The sequence below is a fragment of the Bombina bombina genome, chromosome 2 (assembly GCF_027579735.1).
Source record: "Bombina bombina isolate aBomBom1 chromosome 2, aBomBom1.pri, whole genome shotgun sequence".
NCBI classification, from domain to species: Eukaryota; Metazoa; Chordata; class Amphibia; order Anura; family Bombinatoridae; genus Bombina; species Bombina bombina.
Genome location: NC_069500.1, coordinates 942,249,228 through 942,258,875, shown reverse-complemented (window position 1 = coordinate 942,258,875; position 9,648 = coordinate 942,249,228). Strand labels below are relative to the sequence as shown.

At 41.5% G+C, this 9,648-nt stretch overlaps 2 pseudogenes; both read left to right on the top strand.

The window, feature by feature from the left end:
• Window positions 1-2,201: 2,201 nt before the first annotated feature.
• On the top strand, window positions 2,202-2,320 carry LOC128651131 (uncharacterized; annotated as a pseudogene).
• A 357-nt stretch (window positions 2,321-2,677) lies between these two features.
• Window positions 2,678-2,796, top strand: LOC128650980 (uncharacterized; annotated as a pseudogene).
• The last annotated feature ends 6,852 nt before the right edge of the window (window positions 2,797-9,648 follow it).

The following is a 9,648-nucleotide window of genomic DNA, read 5'->3' as shown; positions in this document are numbered from 1 at the left end:
TTCAGGGTCCTTTCAACCATCCAAATCTAATTTCTCTGCGTCTGACTGCTTGGAGATTGAACGCTTGATTTTATCAAAGCGTGGTTTCTCCGAGTCGGTCATTGATACCTTAATACAGGCGCGAAAGCCTGTCACCAGGAAAATCTATCATAAGATATGGTGTAAATACCTTCATTGGTGTGAATCCAAGGGTTACTCATGGAGTAAGTCAGGATTCCTAGGATATTATCCTTTCTCCAAGAAGGATTGGAGAAGGGTTTGTCAGCTAGTTCCTTAAAGGGACAGATTTCTGCTCTGTCTATTCTTTTGCACAAACGTCTGGCTGAGGTTCCAGACGTTCAGGCGTTTTGTCAGGCTTTAGTTAGAATCAAGCCTGTGTTTAAACCTGTTGCTCCGCCATGGAGTTTAAATTTAGTTCTTAAAGTTCTTCAAGGGGTTTCATTTGAACCTTTGCATTCCATAGATATTAAGCTCTTATCTTGGAAAGTTCTGTTTTTAGTAGCTATCTCCTCAGCTCGAAGTGTTTCGGAGTTATCTGCTTTACAATGTGATTCTCCTTATCTCATTTTCCATGCAGATAAGGTAGTGTTACGTACCAAACCTGGTTTTCTACCTAAGGTGGTATCTAATAAGAATATCAATCAGGAGATTGTTGTTCCGTCACTGTGTCCTAATCCTTCTTCAAAGAAGGAACGTCTATTACACAATCTTGACGTGGTTCGTGCTTTATAGTTTTATTTACAAGCTACTAAAGATTTCCGTCAAACATCTGCATTGTTTGTTGTCTACTCTGGACAGAGGAGAGGCCAAAAGGCTTCGGCAACTTCTCTTTCTTTTTGGCTAAGAAGTATAATCCGCTTAGCTTATGAGACTGCTGGCCAGCAGCCTCCTGAAAGAATTACAGCTCATTCTACTAGAGCGGTAGCTTCCACATGGGCTTTTAAGAATGAGGCTTCTGTTGAACAGATTTGTAAGGCGGCAACTTGGTCTTCGCTTCATACTTTTTCTAAATTCTACAAATTTGATACTTTTGCTTCTTCAGAGGCTATTTTTAGGAGAAAGGTCTTACAGGCAGTGGTGCCTTCCGCTTAAGCGCCTGCCTTGTCCCTCCCTTCATCCGTGTCCTATAGCTTTGGTATTGGTATCCCACAAGTAATGGATGATCCGTGGACTGGATACACCTTACAAGAGAAAACATAATTTATGCTTACCTGATAAATTTATTTCTCTTGTGGTGTATCCAGTCCATGGCCCGCCCTGTCATTTCAAGGCAGGTGTTTTTTATTTTTAAACTGCAGTCACCACTGCACACTATAGTTTCTCCTTTCTCTTGCTTGTCTTCGGTCGAATGACTGGAGAGTGGCAGTTAGGGGAGGAGCTATATAGACAGCTCTGCTGTGGGTGATCCTCTTGCAGCTCCCTGTTGGGAAGGAGAATATCCCACAAGTAATGGATGATCCCTGGACTGGATACACCACAAGAGAAATAAAGTTATCAGGTAAGCATAAATTATGTTTTTAAGAAAAACTGCTTCTTTATAGCGATAACGATACCTGTATCATATTGCAATTAAGTATCTATTGGTTAACTGTTCCATTGTTACGGTTTAGTATTATTCACATAAGAACAACTATTTTTGAAACATTTTGACACTAGCTAACACCAACCTTCGAGTTTGCTTATAAATTTTATGTAAAAAATCTTGATGTAAAAACTTTCCATTTGTTCATTATGTAAAAACTTTGCATTATTTCTCTGCATACAACAATGGTTGGCCAACCAATGATTTTCAGGACTGCTATATTTTAGAAATCTTGAATTTTTACTCAAATATTTGTCCTTTATTTTTGAACTGTCAAACAGCAGCATTTTATATGTCTCAGTTTTTTATATATAATAAATCATTTTTAAATTTTTAACAATTTTTGTTGCATGTTATCATTATTATAAATCCTTCCTTATTGGGTATCAAGCTAGAAGCGCTCACGAGTCAAACTCTTGCCACAAATACTCACATCCTTTGAAGTTTAGAGATTACTTCATTTTAGACTCAAGAGTTTTACCCCACACAGCGCATAGTTTATAAACCTTTCAGAACAAACAGGTCAAAATTTTAACCCAATTTTAGCTCTTCCAATGCTTACAAAGCTGTGAATGAAGGCATGAGCAAGCTTAATTCATTCTGGGTACAAAAAGAAAATGCCTACTGCCATACTACTCTGAATGCACACGATCCCTTCTGATCTCGGAAGTTAAGCAGGGTCAGGCCCGGACAGTACCTGGATGTATGACCGCCTGAGAACACCGAGTGTGGAATCCTTTTTTCTTTGATTTTTTAAAACAACTATGCATGCGTAATATCTCCTGAAAGTGGCGATATTCATTGAAACAACTGTATCTTGCAATTCCTTAAAAAACACGTCAATTTGAAATAAAGATAATTATCTTTTGTAAAGACAGACAGACTGGCTGTCAGGTAGACAGACAGAGAGGCAGGTAATTTTATCCGTGTATACTTTTTTTCATGGGTCAGCGAGTTATTCTGGGCCTGTACTGGCATTTTTTATTTATTAATTTGCAGTCAAAATTTTAACCCCATATTAGCTCTTCCATTGCTTACAAAGCTGTGAATGAAGGAATGAGCAAGCTTCATTCACGCTGGGTACAAACAGAAAATGCCTACCGCCATACTACTCTGAATGCACCCAATCCTGTCAGATCTCAGAAGTTAAGCAGGGTCAGGCCCGGACAGTACCTGGATGGTTGACCGCCTGGGAACACCGATTGCGGTAGGTTTTTTTCTTTGATTTTTTAAAACAACTATGCATGCGTAATATCTTCTGAAAGTGGCGATATTCATTGAAACAACTGTATCTTGCAATTCCTTAAAAAACACGTCAATTTGAAATAAAGATAATTATCTTTTGTAAAGACAGGCAGACTGGCAGGCAGGCAGACAGCGAGGCAGGTAACCTTATCCGTGTATACTTTTTGTCATGGGTCAGCGAGTTATTCTGGGCCTGTACTGGCATTTTTTATTTATTCATTTGCGGTCAAAATTTTACCCCATTTTAGCTCTTACATTGCTTACAAAGCTGTGAATGAAGGCATGAGCAAGCTTTATTCACGCTGGGTACAAACAGAAAATGTCTATCTGTCTGTTGTAGAAAGCGCAAAACTAAGTGCCGCAGCAATGTCACCACCAACGGTGAAGAGGCTGATAATCCATTAATTGCATGTACTACACTTAGATTGTCTGTCCAAAAGACAACACATTTGTTTTAAAATTTAGAGCCCCATAACTCAACTGCCAGAAGTATAGGAAATAGTTCAAGCAGCGTCAGATTACAAATCAATGACAGTTCTCTCCAGCTGTGAGGCCATGGGCCTGCACTCCATTCCCCCTGAAAGTATGCGCCATAACCAACAGAGCCTGCAGCATCCATGAATAAATGCAAGATCTGATTAGGTATCGGATGAAAACGCCAATAAAAAATGCAATTACAACATTTAAAGAAAGTGTCCCATACTTTCAAATCAGCTAACAACCCCTTAGAAAGAAATATTCATTTAGAAGGCCTAAGTTGTGCTTCAAGTCTTCTGTTGAAAACTCTACCCATAGGGATTACTGTGCATGCAAAGTTTAAAAGACCCAGTAATGACTGCAATCCTTTCAATGTGATAAATGGGGAGTCAATTACCAATTTAACTGCAAGACCATAGCTTGAACTTAAGCTACAGGAAGTCTACATTGCATATTCACTGTATCTATTTCAATTCCCAAAAAGGTTAACAGGTGCATGTTCCTTGTGTTTTTTTCATCTGCTAGGGGAACCCCAAAGGAAGACATCATAATACGCATTCTATTCATCAATTGCCCACATCTATCTGACTGGCTATCAGGTACCACTAGGAAGTCAAGTAATGTGCTATGCTGTGAAAACCAACACTATGTGCTACCGTCCAATGTAAGAATGTACTAAAACATTCAAAGTAAGAACACGATATAGCGCAACCCATAAGCAGACAGAGATCTATGTAGAAACTCCCTTGGAATTTGAAACCCATGAGATAGAAGGATGATGGATGTAATGGAAGCAATCTAAATGCAGACTTGATGTCTAATTTCCCTAGTAGAGTTCCTCTACCTGCTTTTTGAATCAGATGCAAAGCCCCGTCAAAAGATTGGTAGTGCACTGAGCTAAGGTGTGGATCAATGGCATCATTCACTGATTGGCCTTTTGGGTATGAAAAATGGTGAATCATGGGATATTTACCTTGTTCCTTCTTTAGAACTACTCCTACTGGGGAAATAATTAAGTTAGGCATGGGAGGGTTCCTGAAAGGGCCTATTATTCTCCCTAATTCAATTTATTTTTGTTTTTTTTGTTTTACTATGTCAGGGTACATATAAGCGGATTTCAAATTGCGGTGGTGAGGGGAACCTTTTACCCTCTCACCTACAGGTATGAGAAAACCCTCCTCAAACCCCAGTCTAATAAATTGTGCAGTTTGTTGGTCTGGATACATTTGCAACTATTGTTCAAGGGGTGGTGTTGGGGCCCTTTGATTGATAATTTTGCACAGGTCGATCTGACCCTGCGTCTCTCTTTCTATTACAGTCTGCTTCTGGATGTGACCCTCTACAGAATTTACAGACGTGTGGAAAAAGGCATGATGTGCCCATTTCGCAATGTTTGTCCTGGTATAACCAGCATTCTCTACTTTTCTTCCTATTCTTTGGGCTACGAAAATTATTAGGTCTATTAGTGGGTGGAGGTGAAGAAGTTTGTTCTGGGCCCATCGTGGCCCATGACTGCATATCTGTAGTATCAAATGTCAGTACTGGGTTCCCTGCCATTTTCTGCCTGACTTCTCTCCAGGCTCCCTCTTTATATTTTCTATATATCTTGATTTTCAAAAGCGCTTCACGGTGCTTGCTGTCTAGTCTGATCGCGCCATTAAACTGAATGTAGATCGCCCCTGCTTAGGTCTGGTAGCGGGAGCGAGCTACATTCAGTTTAATGGCGCAATCAGGCACGCTGTGACTAGACAGAGCACCTGTGAAGCGCTTTTGAAAAACAAGACCCGTTCAGTAGAGCCAGGAGCAGAGTTCAGATAAATTCAATTTTGGAATAAAAAATCTCTGAAAGCTTTTGATTTATAAAGTTGCGGCTAAGCTAATGTTCCATATTTCTGCACTATGTGCAGAATTATATAACATTATTTTTTGTAGATTTACTGGCCCTTTAATTTACACTGGAAATCTCAAGCAAAATATAGCTCCCCTTGTAATTTAGACCTATATGTTTTAACTGTTAGTGATTGAGCTTCAAAAAATTAGCAAGCTAAGAATTGAGTGCAAATAACATTTTTTTATCTACATGTGTGTATTTGTAAAGGCGACTCAATGTCTACTAGTATTTAGATGACTATAATGCTATATTTCCATTCCCATTGCTGGATCATCCATTTTGATATTTTTGTGTATATTTTGTATTTTGGCTATTTGTTGTTTATATAGGTGACTCTAAGAAGATGGAAAACATGTTGTGTCCTTCTAAAATGTCTGTAAAAAACAAAAATGGGGACAAAAAAATCTAAGGCAGGGCCAGAATCAAAAAGCACTTTGGGAATTAAATATATTCATCCTATTGTTCAACAAATTTGTTATTTGTTTATTCCTAAAGGCTGTGACACACTGCAAGCGATGTGGCGCGAGGCGAAGCAGCTGCTTCGCTCCGCGTCACATCGCTTCTGAAGATCAAATATTTCATCTCTGAGCGCTCAGCTACGCGACCTGATGCAGCAGAGTGCTCAGAGATGAAAAGGCAGGACACACTGAGCGCACACAGTCGCATGTACACACTGTGATCCACTCCGCTTGCAGTGTGTCACAGCCTTAAAACTGATAATCTTCAGAAGTGCTCGGATGCTCTAGCAGGTGATATCAGACAGTTTCCAACTAGGGTTACAGAAGAAAAGGAAAGGATATCTGAGCTAGAAGACTCTAGTGTAACACATTCTAGAAAGCTTGAGGAGTTGGAAAAGCAGAACCATACTCTGCATCCAGGGCCGGTTCAACTTCAAGATATTGTGCTGCTGGGGTCCAAGAATGAAATGACACCCCCACAATTATTAACATTATTGACTAGCAAATTAACCTACTAGTCTGACTGCTGACCTTATAAAGCCTGCCTGTATGCAACCAATGCTTGTATACAATTGCACAATAAGTAGGAAGGAAGTTAGGGAAGAGATGCACTTGTCCCACCTTGGTTCTGTGTCTTTGTCAATGAGGAGCTCATGCTACTGGCTGCCTGTGACTTCCCCCATAAAGACACAGAAGTGGTCTGGGTCTCACAGTGACTGACTCAGTCATTGAAGTGCTGCCCTTTGTCAAGTGCTGCCTGAACCCATTGGGCCCACTTGGTCCCATGGTTGAGCCGGCCCTGTCTGCGTCAGCATTTGGAGGATCTAGAGAAAAGACCAAGACATAGTAATTTGCATCTCATGAGTTGTTTAAATCTATTAACCCCTTAATGACCGACGACGTGCAGAAAAAAAACTATTAACCCCTTAATGACTGACGACCGTCCTCCAAAAAAATACAGTTAACGACCGAGGACGTACCCTGTTGGTCTTTGAAATCGGTGGAAGTGATCCTGATCGCTTCCAGTCGCTTTCCTGTTATTGCAGTGATGCCTCGATATTAAGGCATCCTGTAATAACAGTTTTTAGCAGTCTGATGCAGAGAGAGCCATTCTGTGGCCCTCTCTGCATCGGCCATCGATGGCTATGTTCGTTGGTGGGTGGGAGCTGATCCAGGGAGGAGGGTGGGCGGCCATCAATTGCGGAGGGGGGCGGGATCGTGTGTGGGTGCAGGTGCGCGCGCGCGTGCATGGGAGTGGGTGCAAGCGCGGGCGGGTGGGAACCCTACACTATGGAACAAGTTTAAGGAGGGACAAGGTGGGACTCGGTGGGAGAGAGGGTGGGAATAAAAAATATTAAGAGATCTAGGAGAGGGTGGGGGGTTGGATGTTAAGGAGGGGCAGCCACACTACAGAAAATCTTTTTTTTTTTTCAATTTAAAAACAAAACAAAAAAACATATTTGATTTCAAACTGGGTACTGGCAGACAGTACCCAATATGGCGCACAATAAGGCAGAGGGGGGTTAGAGAGCTGTTTGGGGGGGATCAGGGAGGTTGGGGGCTAAGGGGGATCCTACACAGCAGAATTATTATTATTTTAAAAATATATATATATTTTAGTACTGGCAGACTTTCTGCCAGTACTTAAGATGGCGGGGACAATTGTGGGGTGGGGAAGGAAAGAGAGCTGTTTGTGAGGGATCAGGAGGTGTGATGTGTCAGATGGGAGGCTGATCTCTACACTAAAGCTAAAATTAACCCTGTATGTATGTATGTATTGGGTACTTGTAAAGCGCGGCTAATCACCCGTAAGGGTCTCAAGGCGCTGCTCATTTTATCAACCTCGGAAGGATGAAAGGCTGAGTGGACCTCGCCGGGGATCGAACCTGCAACCCATGGGTTGCTACAGAGCTCAGCCACAGTGCCTTAGCATGCTGAGCTATCTGACCCTGCACGCTCCCTACAAGCTACCTAATTAACCCCTTCACTGCTAGACATAATACACGTGTAATGTGCAGCAGCATTTAGCGGCCTTCTATTTACCAAAAAGCAACGCCAAAGCCATACATGTCTGCTATTTCTGAACAAAGGGGATCCCACAGAAGCATTTACAACCATTTGTGCCATAATTGCACAAGCTGTTTGTAAATAATTTCAGTGAGAAACCTAAAATTTGTGAAAAAGTTTGTGAAAAAGTGAACGATTTTTTTTATTTGATCGCATTTGGCGGTGAAATGGTGGCATGAAATATACCAAAATGGGCTTAGATCAATACTTTGGGATGTCTTCTAAAAATTTTTTTATACATGTCAAGGAATATTCAGGGATTCCTGAAAGATATCAATGTTCCAATGTAACTAGCGCTAATTTTGAAAAAAAAGTGGTTTGGAAATAGCAAAGTGCTACTTGTATTTATTGCCCTATAACATGCAAAAAAAGCAAAGAACATGTAAACATTTGGGTATTTCTAAACTCAGGACAAAATTTAGAAACTATTTAGCATGGGTGTTTTTTGGTGGTTGTAGATGTGTAACAGATTTTGGGGGTCAAAGTTAGAAAAAGTGTGTTTTTTTCCATTTTTTCCTCATATTTTATAAAAACTTTTTAACAGTAAATTATAAGATATTATGAAAATAATGGTATCTTTAGAAAGTCCATTTAATGGTGAGAAAAACTGTATATAATATGTGTGGGTACAGTAAATGAGTAAGAGGAAAATTACAGCTAAACTCAAACACCACAAAAATGTAAAAATAGCCTTGGTCCCAAAACGGACAGAAAAGTGCTGTGGTCATTAAGGGGTTAAACCCTCAGAGACACTTACATTTGTTGAAGATATGCCCTCATCTTTATTGGGTTTATTGGCCCATTTTAGGTTCAGCACCCTTGATAGCGCTTGCTTATTGGTGGCTATAAATATAGCCACCAATAAACAAGCGCAACTCAGGTTTTGAATAAAAAGCTGGGTCAGCTCCTAAGCTTTACATTTCTGCCTTTTAAATAAAGATAGCAAGAAAATGAAGAAAATGTGATAATAGGAGTAAATTAGAAATTAGAATTATTTTTGTGTGTATATTATTTCTTATGTTAGTGCAGAGACATTTATATATATTTATAATATTTTGGGGGGTAATTTTGTATGAGTTTACCCTAGTCTCGAGCATTGATTACATTCATGTGATTGGATTCTTTATTAATAGTGCTTATCCTATAATATTTAATATCCTATATAATAAAAGGCCAAGTGTGTTTGTCCGAAGCTGTCATGCGCAGTAGAGACTGCACGTGAGGACAAACACACCTGCCCTTCCAACTAACCTGGCATCTGGCGCCAGCATGTGGTGGAGTGGGCGTGGCCGGGGCGGGTGCGACATGGACGGGGGCCCGGGTGTGGCGTGGCCGGGAATGGCATGGGCGGGGCGGGCATGGCGCGGACGGGGCCAGACAGAGTGAGAGCTCTAAAGAGGGGGGATAGAGAGAGCAGAAGAGGGGGGATAAAGAGAGGGAGAGTGACAGCAAAAGAGAGGGGGAGAGAGCGCAAAAGAGAGGGGGGGAGAGCACAAAAGAGAGAGGAGAGAGCACAAAAGAGAGGGGGAGAGAGCACAAAAGAGAGGGGGGAGAGAGCACAAAAGAGAGGGGGAGAGAGCACAAAAGAGAGGGGGAGACAGCGCAAAAGAGAGGGGGAGAGCGCAAAAGAGAGGGGGAAGAGAGCGCAAAAGAGAGGGGGAGAGAGCGCAAAAGAGAGGGGGGAGAGTGCAAAAGAGAGGGGGAGAGAGCACAAAAGAGAGGGGGAGAGAGCACAAAAGAGAGAGGGGAGAGAGCGCAAAAGAGAGGGGGAGAGAGCACAAAAGAGAAGAGGGAGAGAGCACAAAAGAGAGGGGGAGAGAACGCAAAAGAGAGGGGGAGAGAGCGCAAAAGAGAGGGGGGAGAAAGCGCAAAAGAGAGGGGGGGAGAGAGCGCAAAAGAGAGGGGGAGAGAGCGCAAAAGAGGGGGGA